Source organism: Equus asinus, chromosome 20 (assembly GCF_041296235.1).
Source record: "Equus asinus isolate D_3611 breed Donkey chromosome 20, EquAss-T2T_v2, whole genome shotgun sequence".
NCBI classification, from domain to species: Eukaryota; Metazoa; Chordata; class Mammalia; order Perissodactyla; family Equidae; genus Equus; species Equus asinus.
In genome coordinates this window covers 75,822,712-75,836,264 of record NC_091809.1, presented here as the reverse complement: position 1 = coordinate 75,836,264, position 13,553 = coordinate 75,822,712, and the positions used below count along the sequence as shown (strand labels likewise).

The 13,553-nt window shown below is 39.6% G+C and overlaps 1 long non-coding RNA gene across 1 annotated transcript; it reads left to right on the top strand.

Moving 5' to 3' along the window:
- The first annotated feature begins 225 nt into the window (after positions 1 to 225).
- Positions 226 to 7,898, top strand: LOC123278593 (uncharacterized). The gene is made up of 3 exons (XR_011495791.1): positions 226 to 299; positions 7,251 to 7,327; positions 7,761 to 7,898. It is a non-coding gene; the product is annotated as an uncharacterized lncRNA (long non-coding RNA).
- The last annotated feature ends 5,655 nt before the right edge of the window (positions 7,899 to 13,553 follow it).

Sequence of the window (13,553 nt, the reverse complement as noted above, 5' to 3'; positions counted from 1 at the left end):
TTTACAGAATAATTTTAATTTCCAGTATCCTCTTTTATCTTGTAGTTCTTGTGCAGACCACATGACAATTTATATTTTGCTGAAAATAATTGTGAATATACTGCATCATTTATTACTTGACCTGGGAAAGGTAGAACCCATGACTAATTGTAGGCCAGTGGAGAGAATCAGAAAACCACCTTTAAAGTTCACAATGTTCCCCAAAAGCTGATTTCAATGTCTAGGAAACAACTTGATTCTACCTTCTAACTTTCCTTCCCTTTTAGCACAAAGCTGCAAAATGACTGCCTCATAAACCGGTAAGCTGACTTTGGCAGCCCGATGTTATTGTTACCTGTAGTTAGTACGCTCTTTCTTCTGCCTGACACATACACAGCAGGTATACAGCTATTGTTTAAGGAATAAGTAAATTATAAAACTTTGGATTCCTTAGTACTTTACGTAATAATTGAATCACCCCTTATCACCTAATTCTTTTGTGACAGATTTTGTGCTAGTGAAGTAGACTGTTTCAGACAGTGAAGAAAATAGAACATTGCTTCATAAAATCCTACATGGCCTGGACTAGAGACAATTGGAATCCTTGATTCCCAGTCCAGAGAGGGCCATGATATTTGAGAATAAAATATTATTTCTTGATAGCTGAGCTTTTATGTCCTATGTTTAATGCCATGACCATAAAGCTATTACTGTAACACTTAAGTTTATCTTCCAAAGGAAGCCCACAAAATGTTTTCCAGAATGACTTGGTTTTCGGTGACATTAATTATTGTTTTCCTTTGGGACTTGATTCTTTATGGTAACAAATTCTAAGATGATGCAGTTTTGTCTAAGGCTGTCCATCTCAATTACTTTAAAAATAAAAAAATATTGTGCAATTAGGGAAAGCATTTTTAGATAAACTGCTTACATCTGTTCTATTTTCCTGTCACCCAGTAAGGTTTTTTATCATCAGCCACAGCTGTATGAAAGGACATTAAAGGGTCTGTTCCACACTATAGCATTAATGTTCATAATAGAACATTGAGATAGGTGAAGCCTTCACTCAATCTTTCCCTACCTTCTGTCCTCCTTTATTTCCCACTTAAGTTTGCGTACTGCTCACTATATTGAGGATACATGACCACTAAGTTGTAAGTTCCTTTGAGATCAGGAGCTATACTATATGTATTTTCACATTTCCTTTTGTGCTTAAAACAGGACTTTTGTTTCTTCAGCAAATATTCATTGAGTATCCACTAGGTGTCAGATATTATACTAGGTAGATTCTGGGGCCATCAAGATAACTAAACACGGATGTGCCCTTGGAAGTCTAACAGTCTGGTAGGGGAGAGGTGGAAAAATAGGTCTGTAAGCCAAAATCTCCTACTCGCCTGCAATATGATATTTGGTTTGATGTCAGAAGCTGCAAAGTTAAGACTGATCTGAATTGGGCTCCGGTGATAGAGCTCTCTGACCCTCAGTCTTCTCACTTATAGAATGACTGTGTATACTCTAAGGTCCCTTGTAGTTTTACATTTTATGACTAATGAAACCCTCTAAAACTTACCAGTGTTACTTCTATTCTCACTTCCTCTGGGTCTGTACCTGTTGTTCTTCTAATTTTGATTTTTTTGTTTGTTTAAGTCACTATTCATTCAGTACCTTCTGTGTGCCAGAACTTTTAATGTAGGGTATTTGACCTATCTTATTTAAAGACTTACAGTGCTCCATCCTTTATAGGTGTGTAGATATGGGAAAATCACACCATGTCTCCTACTCCCATCGTGGATAACATACTCCAACAGCAAGAACTCACTTCAATGAATATTAACATAGCACTAGAGAGGGGGAAAAGGTGGTGGCGATGGATGTGGATTTAAATTGATAAGTGAAGGGACAGGAACTTGCAGTTGAGGGCCTACTGTGTGCTAGGCACTTTATACAGGCCTGTCTTCTGTAGGTCATTAAGATAGGCAGATGGATAGAGAGACATCACAAAGGGAGCCTGTTTGTCCAATAACAAAAAGAAGAAAAATTTTTTCATGCCATAAATCATTGGAAGTATTTAGAATAATTGTTTTTCATATCATTCTCTATATGAGGGCACAGACAGCATGGTACCTTTACATAGTAAGTGCTTGGTGGATATTCGTTGAATGAATAGGGATTTTTCTCATGCCCTAGTAGTGATTCTTTGGGTGTGTGGACCTCTAAGAATTTTGTAAAAACTGTGGACCCATGCAGGATGTCACCTCTCCTACTATACACAAAAAGAAACAATCAAGTCCCTTGCCTTACCCTACACCTCCACATCTGTATTTGTGTAAAACCCATACTTTTGGAGTGTTCTCAGCCCCAGGTTAAGAACTCAGCCCTGGAAATATCTCTGGGTATCTAGGCAGCCTAGAAACATAGTTCTGTTAACTTGTAGTACTTACAGTGCTGTATAGTGCTGCCATTCTTTATCAGTCCTTTGTAGATTTGAGAAAATCACACCGTGCCTCCTGACCATTAACTAATGGTCATATTCAATTTTCTTTTTTTTTTTTTTTAAGATTTTTATTTTTTTTTCCTTTTTCTCTCCAAAGCCTCCCAGTACATATTCTTCATTGTGGGTCCTTCTAGTTGTGGCATGTGGGATGCTGCGTGGTTTAGATGAGTAGTGCCATGTCCGAGCCCAGGATTCAAACCAACGAAACACTGGGCCACCTGCAGCGGAGCGTGCGAACTTAACCACTCGCCCACAGGGCCAGCACCTCAATTTTCTTTTTATGAGCAGAAATTGTATCCAACTTATTTTTAGGTTCATTAATATGTGCTACAACCAAAGGACCATGATTGCATTCTTTATCTTTTTAAGGCTTTTGAAGTAGGGATTATGTAATTTTACAGATAAAGAAATTAAGGTTTGTCCCAAAGCTTATTTTATGTAGGTAGCATATCTCTGGCTTTCTGGATGGAATGATTTCTGTTTCTTTTTTACCTCTCCCCATTCAGAAACCCATTGAAAACTCTTTTAGACCAGTGTTCTCATCTGTGAAATTTTATCTGGGTAGAGAAAGATGACGAAAAAAATTGTCCTTGTCTTATAGTGGAGGAGAATGACGTGTAAAACAAATGTTCTAAATAATTCCAAATGTAGTATGAAAACTATCCCATAAAGTTGTGAGGATCAGAGTGGTTACAGGAAAACTGAATGTCATGTAAACTATACAGTTTTCTAAACACCTCTGGCCCTTACCTTGATATAAAATCCTTAAGGCCTAGTACAGTCCAGCTAGAGAAATTACTTGGATGTTTACCTAATCTCCAATAGTGTTTTCCCATTTGTACTGATAGCAAGGCAACACCTCACCCAGGCTTGTGATGGAAGAAACTCCAGTCATTTATTATTATTAAAGTGGAAAAGAGAAGAGGAGTTTACTGATCAAATGGATCAATGTTTGGAGCACTTGCTCTGTGCCAAAGGTTTTTTAATTTACACAAGAACTTTCTAGGTGGAGAGGAATAAAGTCTCCATTGAATAGACTCTCACTTACCCCAGGCTAATAGTTATAGATAACATCTGAGTACTTATTGTAAGCAAAGGCACTGTTCCAAGTACATTACATACATTTCATTCACATGCTTCTCGATCTTTATAACAACTCAGTAAAATATCCTTAATATTTTCATCACTAATTTATGAATAGGAAAACTGAAATTTAAAGAGATTAGACAATTTGCCTAAAAATATTGCAAACTGAGACTTTGAACCCTGACAGATTTGACTCCAAAGTCTTCGCTCCATTCTGATACACTACCAAAGCTTTCAGCATTGAGTATCATTAATCACTCGTCATTTATGAAGTAAGTGTGGCTGTCCATGGCAAGAGATGGACTAAAGGAGTTACTGGGCCATTTCTGAGGGAAATGGTGCCTTCCCCCACAAACAAGTTTCTTGTGGCAAAATCAGGTTGGAAGGATAAGAAAGGATGAGGAAGGTGGAGGTGGCGTGGTCGAGCCTGTTCAGGAGCTGATTAGATCTGAGCCTCTGGCCCTTTTGCCTGCCAGCTGACTCAGAACTAGCAGATGGGCCAAAGCCCAGGCAGGTTGATTTCATGGGCTCTATACTTCAAAGGATCTGATTCCTGGCACTGCTATGCACATTGCTTTTCTGAGGGCACAGCCTTGTGAGGGATGGAACAGGATGGTCTCTATGAAGTGTTTGTGAATGGTCTATGCAGTGTTATCTCTAAATCAAAATACATACAGCTTGTTCTGTGTTTGGCAATAAAACCACAGGACTAGCTGTGAGCATGGTTGAAAATTGGGCATTTAAACCTTAAGTATTCCTCTGCAGTGAACATGGTGGTTAAGAATATGGGCCCTAGAGTCAGATAGACCTGAATTCCAATCTTGGCTCCACTGCTCAACTGTGCATAAATTACTAAGCCTCAGTTTTCTCATGTATGAAATGGGGAATAAGGTAGTACCTACTTCATATGGTTGTTGTGAAGATCAAACATACATAAAGCATATACCACAGTACCTGAGACATAGTAAACACTCTTGAAATATTATTATTCAAAGAAAACTCATTGTATAAGAGAATCTCAAAGCTTAGATTAATTGGTTCATCATTCTTTCACTTAACATGCACTCAAAAGATATTTATTATTGTGTTGGGTGAGAGGGGTAGAGAAAACAGTAATAACTTTCAATGAACAGTGAAAATAAGCAAAATATTTTTTAAAATATTGTCTCTTTTTTTAAAAAGACTTCATTTTTCCTTTTTCTCCCAAAGCTCCCTGGTACATAGTTGTGTATTTTTAGTTGTGGGTCCTTCTAGTTGTGGCATGTGGGATGCCGCCTCATCATGGCTTGACGAGTGGTGCCATGTCCACATCCAGGATTGGAACCGGTGAAACCCTGGGCCACTGAAGCACAACCCGCAAACTTAACCACTCGGCCACGGAGCTGGCCCCTATTGTCTCATTTAATGTTCACAGCAACCCTATAAAGTATTTTCCCACTTTATAGATGAGACCCTAGATCAAGAGAAGTTTGGTAATATGTCTAAGGTCATATAGTCAGTACTGTCTAACTCTAACACCTGTGAATAAGATAGCCTTTATCCCCGCCAGAGCATGTTATTCAGCAGGTAGGCAGACACGTGAACAAGGTGTCTGCATTCAAAGTGCTGTTATTGAGGTTTATACTAGGTGCTTGGCAGCACAGAGCAGGGAAGGTGAACTCGGGAGTGGGGAGTGAGGTAAAGGTAGTCTCCTTCACAGGAATACATGCTATTATTGGGACTTCAGGTGGGAATGAGGTACGAGGCTTTTGATGGTAGAGGAGGAGTTAAGAGGTCTTTCTGGGTTTCCTCAAGTCACACTAAAAGAGAGCCTTTAAAAGGAGTCCTTTCTGGGATTCCTCAAGTCAATATGACTGCCTTTTAGATCTAACATTATAAGTGTAGCAAATTTTATGGTTACAAAGAAACTGTCTCCAGAAAGACCAGATGACATTGTTTACTTGAGGTGAAATGGTGGGGTTTATAGTAAATGTCTGTCTGTCTACATTAGAATCATCTGTACCTCCTTGGGCTTTGGAACTGAACGTAGGGTTAATAGTAGCAAACTAACTTCTATTGCATGATCATTAGGTATTAGTCTCTGCTGTGTTACAGGCGAGAACTCTTAGTTGGAGAAAGGTGGAAAGGCTTTGTCTAAGTCAGTAATCTCAAATTAAGTACACTTAATTTGGGCACATACCCTCAATATAAATAGATTATTTGTTGTATTATTATACAATTATCAAATGTAGATGAAATAAAAATTTTTCAGGAATGACATGAAGTTGAAATAAACTATTTCATCTCAAGGCAAAATATATACTTAGGATTCTGTATTTGTTATTAATGGTGAACACAAATTAATATTTCAAATAGGCTACTTAATAGTTTTGGATTTTTTTGGTCGATTTGTCAGATTTGGTTAGATCATCATTGTATTGAACCTCATAGTGTAACTGGTGCTAAGTAGAAGCGTCAATTTTTTTGTCCTGCTATGTATCATCTTCAACTCACAGGGGTTTTTTCTTTCAGTCATCTTTTTAAACCAGTTGCTCACTTTGTGAGATTTAGTTTAGCGAAAATTAGACTTCAAAAAAATCTGTAAATCCTTTTTTGAACTGCCATATGTCACTAAATGCTGAAAGTGAAAGAACTTCTATTCATACCTCATGTGACATGTGAGCATCAAATGTAGGGAAAGTGTGTGCATGCCAAGTTCAATCCATATTAATAGAGTTTAATTTTTTATGAATAATAAACATACATAGAAGTTTAAAAATTCTTACCACATCTCAGTGGATTGTCTTGTATACCTCTAGAGTGAGCACACTCCACTTTGGAAATTAGGGGTCTGTGCAACAGAAATTGTAGCAATCAAGCGACAGTAACCAATCGCATCTTTAGCCATGATTGGCTGAAATTCATTTATGAATGACAAATGGGAAGGGTACAACATGACTTCCCAGGAAATGAGAAGAGCTGAACATAGCCGAACCTTTGAGAGCGTGACCTGTCTGAACAAAGGTAGGACCTACGAGCATCAAGTGCCTCAAAGAAATACATTTTAGAGGCCAGCCCCATGGCTGAGTGGTTAAGTTTGTGCATTCTGGTTCAGCAGCCCAGGGTTTCACTGGTTCAGATCCTGGGCGCAGTCCTAGCACCGCTCATCAGGCCTTGCTGAGGCAGTGTCCCACATAGTACAAGCAGAGGCACTCACAACTAGAATATACAACTATGTACTGGGGGGCTTTTGTGGAGAAGAAGAAGAAGAAGAAGAAGGAGAAGGAGGAGGAGGAGGGGGAGGGGGAGGGGAGGGGGAGGAGGAGGAGGAGGAGGAGGAGGAGAAGAAGAAGAAAAATGATTGGCAACAGTTGTTAGGTCAGGTGCCAATCTAAAAAAAAGAAATACATTTTAGTTTTTAAGAAAATGGACCTTGTCAGACCTACCTAGATTTAATCTCAGCCCTGCTATTTACTAGCCATGCAATTTTGGGAAAGCAAAACCTCTTGGAGTCTGTTTTTCATTTCTAAAATCAGGATGATTAATACCAGTACCTATCTCACTGAGAAGAGTTTAACGGGATACTGTTGAACCCTATGTGCCCAGAGATGCTGCGCTAAACTCTTTACAAGAATTCATTTAATCCTCATAATATACTATCATGGTAGAGGCTAACTAGTTGTTCACCAAAATATTTTCCTTTTCCTCCTAGGCACACAAGAGGACTACGTTTCTTAGTCTCCCTTGGAGCCGCATCACTGTGTTCTGGCCAATGAAATATGGGCAGAGGTGAGCAACATCACCTCTAGGCCTGACCCATGAAACTTTCCCTTGCAATTCTCCATGCTCTCTCCCCTCATCTGTCAGAGGATCTAGGAGAACCATTAGGTGCAAGGGGCTCCCTGTTTCTCTCCCTACCTTTAACCTGTGTTGGATTGTGATGTGAGCCAGAAATAAACTTTTATTGTGTTAATTATTGAGATGTAGGGGTTGTTTGTTACAGTAATTAGTGTACTCTAATAAAACAAGGTTTGATAAGAACTCAGAGAGGGAGAGAGAAAATGTTCACAGTGTCTGGCACATGATGTACAATCAAAAGGGTGATTAACTTAAGAAAGATGAAGATTACTTTTATGAGATAGCTTATGAGCAAATACCTGTAAAGGTCCTTTGGGTATGAGAAAATGCCAGGAATCATTGATTTATACTCTGGTTTCCAAAGCTTTTCATAGACACCACTGGGAGCACCTCAAGGAATGGAGATACCACGCCTGCAGCACCTTATGCTCTACAGACTAAGTTTTAAAAATATGTAACAACTATAAATACATTTTCTTTCTTTTTTAATAAAGATTGCCACCTGAGCTAACATCTGTTGCCAATTTTTTTTCTTCTTCCTCTTCTTCCCAAAGCCCCCCAGTACATAGTTCTATATTCTAGTTGTAGGTCCTTCTGGTTGTGCTATGTGGGACACCACCTCAGCATGGCTTGATGAACAATGCCACGTCTGCACCCGGGATCTGAACTGGCAAAACCCCAGGCCACTGAAGCAGAGTGCGCAAACTTAACCACTCAGCCACGGAGCCAGCCCTGAATACATTTTCTGTACTGCCTTGGGAATCCTTCTTCCATCTTGATGAGGTTTTTCTCTTGTTTATTCAAATCCAGGAGCTGAAATGTGCATTTTAGATTTCTCCCTCAAGTTAGCCTGTATATTACCAATAGTTTCCTTCACTTCTAGACATTACAATACTTAACTGGAGCCTTTTTTTTCAAAGATTTTATTTTTCCTTTTTCTTCCCAAAGCTCCCCAGTACATGGTTGTATATTTTTAGTTGGGGTTCCTTCTAGTTGTGGCATGTGGGATGCCGCCTCAGCATGGCTTGATGAGTGGTGCCATGTCCTTGCCCAGGATTCGAACCAGCGAAACCCTGGGCTGCTGAAGCAGCACGCGTGAACTTAACCACTTGGCCACGGGGGCCAGCTCCCCTGGAGCCATATTTTTGTCTTGAGAAATTGAATTCCTATAATTTGGATTACTCTTGGTCTCTGAATGATCTCATGTCATATTTTTGATCTAGTAACTGTTGCTGTGTTTTCCTCTTTTTCATGCTTATTTGCAAAATTGATTCCTATAGAATTGCATGGATAGCTACTTAGGCACTTGACTTCAGATTTTCTCCTCAAATGCAGATGAATTATTTCTTCTTGGCTTTGGTGAATCAGAATATTAGCACAGCCTCCCAAGACTATTTGCTGCTATTACCCTTATCATGCTCCTCCCTTCTATCTTCTGTCTTAGAAACATGTGGGAGCTAGGCAGTTGGCTTTGAAGCCTTAATAAATGTTCACGGAAGCTATGTGGCTTAGAGGGAACAAACAGGCTTTGTGTTCAGACAGACCTGATTTTCAGTCCTGGCATAACCACTAACTAGCTCTATGTGGCATTGGTGAGTTATTCAACTTCTTAGGAGTCATAAGTAAAATGCAGTTACCAAAACCCACTTTGTAAGATTGATAAGAAAACCCACTTTGCAAAGGTAAATGGCTGATTTTACTCTTGAATATGATACAGAAATCTTAAATAAAATACTAGAAAAGCAAATCCAAAATATGCATCATGATCATGTATTTATATCAGGAATATAATTTTGGTTTAATATTTTTAAAAATAAAAAATGTGATTTATACCTTAACTGATTTTGATAAAATTTAACATCCATTCATAAAAACAAAACACGTGGCAGGTTGGAAGTGGAAGAGAACTTCTTAAACTGATAAAAGATATCTATAAAAAAATTTACACTTAGGGAGGCAGAAGCTTTCTTAAGTTGATAAAAGATAACTTTAAAAACTATATCATACTTAATGGTTAAAAGACAAAAAATTTCCCTTTGAGATCAAGAATGAGAATTCTTTTATTCACCATTGTCCTAGAGAACCTAGCCACCTCAGTAAAGCAAGAAAAATATATAAATAAAGGTATTAAGGATTGGAAAGGAAGAAAGAATATCAAAAAACGACTACATATAAATTATTAGACTTAATAAGAGCTTAGAAAGTTTCTTGGCTACAAGACTAATACATATAAATCAATTGCATTTTTATATACAAGCCACAAATAGTGTTTTAAAGTTTCTAAAATACACAACTTACAATGGCATTAAAACTATCAAGTACCTAGGATTAATCTAACAAAAGATGTGTCTGTCTCTAGGGAAAAGACTAAAACTTTGTTCAAAGACATTAAAGAACATATAAATAAAGGGAGAAATATACCATATTCATATGGTCTCCTTCACCCCACTTGTATGGCTCTGGATATAGTACCCTACCTGGAACTCATGTTCTGGTGCCTCAGAAACCTTCCCGCCTCCAGTTCTTTGTGTCCATAAGCAAATGTCTGCACAGAAACAGCTCCTGATAGCCTCCAACCCTGGATACAAGCTCACTGTCGTCATCTCTGATGGCAAGGAACACTCTACTGGGGCTGCTTGATGGACCCTGATCTTTGTGAGTTCTGCAGAAGCCCAGCTCATCTCCAAACAGAAGAATAGTTAGCATTTATAGACAGGTTCACTCTATCCAAATCACGTTCCTTCTTTTGACCGTTAGTAGAAACTCATGGGGGAAAGGATTTGTATTATCCCCATTTTATACGTGAGGAAGCTGAGGGTCCTCAAGGTTAATGGCAGTCAAAGACCCACAGTCATGGAACTGGGTCTCAAATTCAGGGCTTTTGACATCAAATTTAATGCATTCTCTGCTATTAAAACAATGTTTGTTTGTTTGTTTGTTTCTTGAGGAAGATTAGTCCTGAGCTAACATCCGCCACCAATCCTCCTCTTTTTGCTGAGGAAGATTGGCCCTGAGCTAACATCTATGCCCATCTTCCTCTATCTTATATGTGGGGCGCCTGCCACAGCATGGCTTGATGGGTGGTGTGTAGGTCTGCACCTGGGATCCGAACCTGTGAACCCTGGACTGCCAAAGTGAAGCGTGCAAACTTAACAGCTATGCCACTGGGCTGGTCCCTAAAACAATGTATTTTTGAGAGCAGCCCTGTCCTACCACATTCACCAGGGCAAATGCAATGTCTTATGGGTTCTTGGGTCTTTTGACTGGGCAAATCTTTTCCTGATGCCTCTATTTTCAAACAGTTGAGTTTCTGTAGGCATTATATTTTTACATCTTAAGAAAGGATGGGAAGAAGAGAAAGGAGAGAGAAAAGTAGGGACTTTACAGTATTTGCCTCACAAACTGGCAGTTGATTGTTATAGTCAGGCCAAAACCTCCTTTCTCTTACCTATGAAGTGAGATAACAGATTTATCTCTCTCTCTCTCTCAGGCTTTTTGGGGTTAGATAAAGTAAAACATAAAAAGGGCTTAGCGCAGTGCCTAGCACATAGTATGTGCTCCATAAATGCTAGCTATTGTTATTGGCAGCTCCTACACCAGCAGAAGACACTCCTATGGTTTTTACAGTGAAGCAGAGTATTGCCCAGATCAGGGCTGCGGAAGCACAACACTAGACTGACTGCAGCCGCTTTTTGCTAATATTTTTTGAGCTGTTCTTAAAGAGACATTCTTTCCCTGGAGAACTGCAGTGGGGAGGAAGACCCCTAGGAACTAAGTGTCTTTGATTCTCAGCATGTGATTCATAGGGGAAGCCATATAGTTTAAGACATGTCCTTTGTTCATTTGTTCATTCTTCCTTTTTTTTTTTTAAGATTTTATTTTTTCCCTTTTTCTCTCCAAAGCCCCTTGGTACATAATTGTATATTCTTCGTTGTGGGTCCTTCTAGTTGTGGCATGTGGGACGCTGCCTCAGCGTGGTTTGATGAGCAGTGCCATGTCCGGGCTCAGGATTCGAACCAACGAAACACTGGGCCGCCTGCAGCGGAGTGCTCGAACTTAACCACTCGGCCACGGGGCCAGCCCCTCATTCTTCCATTTTTTATTCAATAGACCTTTATTGAAGAACCAGCTGTATACCAGGCACTATGCTAGTCACTAAGAATGAAGAGAAATACATGATAGGTTAGCATTACAGAGGGAAATCTGGGGCCATCATCTCAGGCTTCACAGCACTGGGGGTCCAGGACCATTCATTTGGAGGAACAAGGGGCAGATTCCAGGTATGGTGGGAAATGTATGAACTTGACATCAGAGGGATTGAGGTTTCAACCAAGGTGCTGCTTACTTTCTGTGTGAACTTGAACAAATCCTTCATATCTCTAAACTTCTGTCTTCTCATCTGATAAATGGGAATTATATACTTACCATGAAGCGTTATTATGAAGATTCAATGGTGTCATTTAAGTGAAGTGCCTGGCCTTTAGTGGCTCCTCCTTCTCATGAAATTGACCACCTCTCTGCCCCTCTAACTTCTCCACTCCAAGTTTCATTTTTCTCTATTGTGGTGTCTTTTTTCCTTTAAACCTGACCTTAATATGCTGTAAAACGTTCTTTCAAACATATAGTAATAACAAAATAAGTGGAGATGTGGGTGGGACACACAGTGTACTTTGCCCCCAACCAGGAAGCCACCCTCCTACTCCTCTTCCCACATAGCCATCATTGTTTCAAGCACAAAGCCCAGTTGTCCTTAATTATCCATAACCAAGCACTTCAGGCCATCTCTGATTAGTACATCAAAAGGAGCCCATTTGGTGCAGGTGGACTATTTCCACATTTGCTCTTTATCCCTCATTAACTGGTCAGACTGTTCAGAGGGAAAAAGGATCTTGTAAGGAGGTTGACTCGAATGCTGAGTATGTCATTCTTGGGCTCTTGATGCGTCAGGACAAATGTCCTTGGCCCTTTCCTCAATAGTGATGACGTTGCTTCTTTGTGTCTATCTGAACCATTCTCTAAACACTGAGAAAGTTGTTTCATTCATTTCTTTACTTAATCGTTTATTCATTCATTCACTCAATAGACATTTATTGACCACCAACTATGTGCCAGGACTGTGCTAGATCCTGGGGGAAATATCAGTGAGAAAAGCAGACAGACTAGACCCCTACTCTCATGAAGCTCACATTCTACCAGGATAGACAGACAAAACAACAATAGCAACAAGAAAAGTTATCAAATAAATTAACAAGACAGTTGTGATAGATAAATAAGCACTGTGAAGGAGCTAAACAGGGAAGTGTATGAAAGAGTAAATGGGTAGGATGGGAGGCAAAATAGAGTGGTTAGAGTGGCCTTTTCTGAGGATGGAATATTTATTTTTAAATTTTTTTTTGCTGAGGAAGATCACCCTGAGCTAACATCTGTGCCAATCTTCCTCTATTTTGTACATGGGTTGTTGCCACAGCGTGGCCACCAACCAGTGGTGTAGGTCCATGCAGGGACTGTACTCAGGCCTCTGAAGCAGAGTATGCCAAGCTTAACCACTAGGCCCCAGGGCTGGCCCCAGGAGTGAATATTTAAATTGAGCCCTGAGGTGCCAATTATGTGAAGAGCCAGGAAAAAGCTTTCTCAGCAGAGGGGACAGTAAGTGCAAAGGCCTCTGAGGGGGAAGGGTTTGGTATGTTTAGAGAAATTAAAGGGGTATGAAATGAGAGTAGAGAGGCTGGCAGAAGACAAATTAAATGGAGTTTTGTAAGCTGTGACTACGGATTTTACTTAAAAGTGCAATTTATTAAGTATTCAACAAACTCTGATTGAGGACCTGATATGTGCCAGACACTATTCTAGGCTCTGGACATGCTGCAGGATCACTGAAAGTAACTCTCAAAAGTTACATTCTAGTGGGGGAAACAAGCAGTAAACAAAATAAATAAGTAAAGTAGCATTTTTAGATAGTACTGAGGAGAATATTTTAACAAACTAAGAAAAGGAGTTAAGAAGGATAGGGTTGCAATTTTAGATAAGAGTGGCCAGATAAGGCCTCACCAAAAAAATTCCATTTAAGTAAAGATTTGAAGTGTCCATGTGCCATGCAGGGGCAGAGCCCTGGGCCACACAATAGTTAGAGGTCAGGGGAGATGAAGAGCACCAGGAA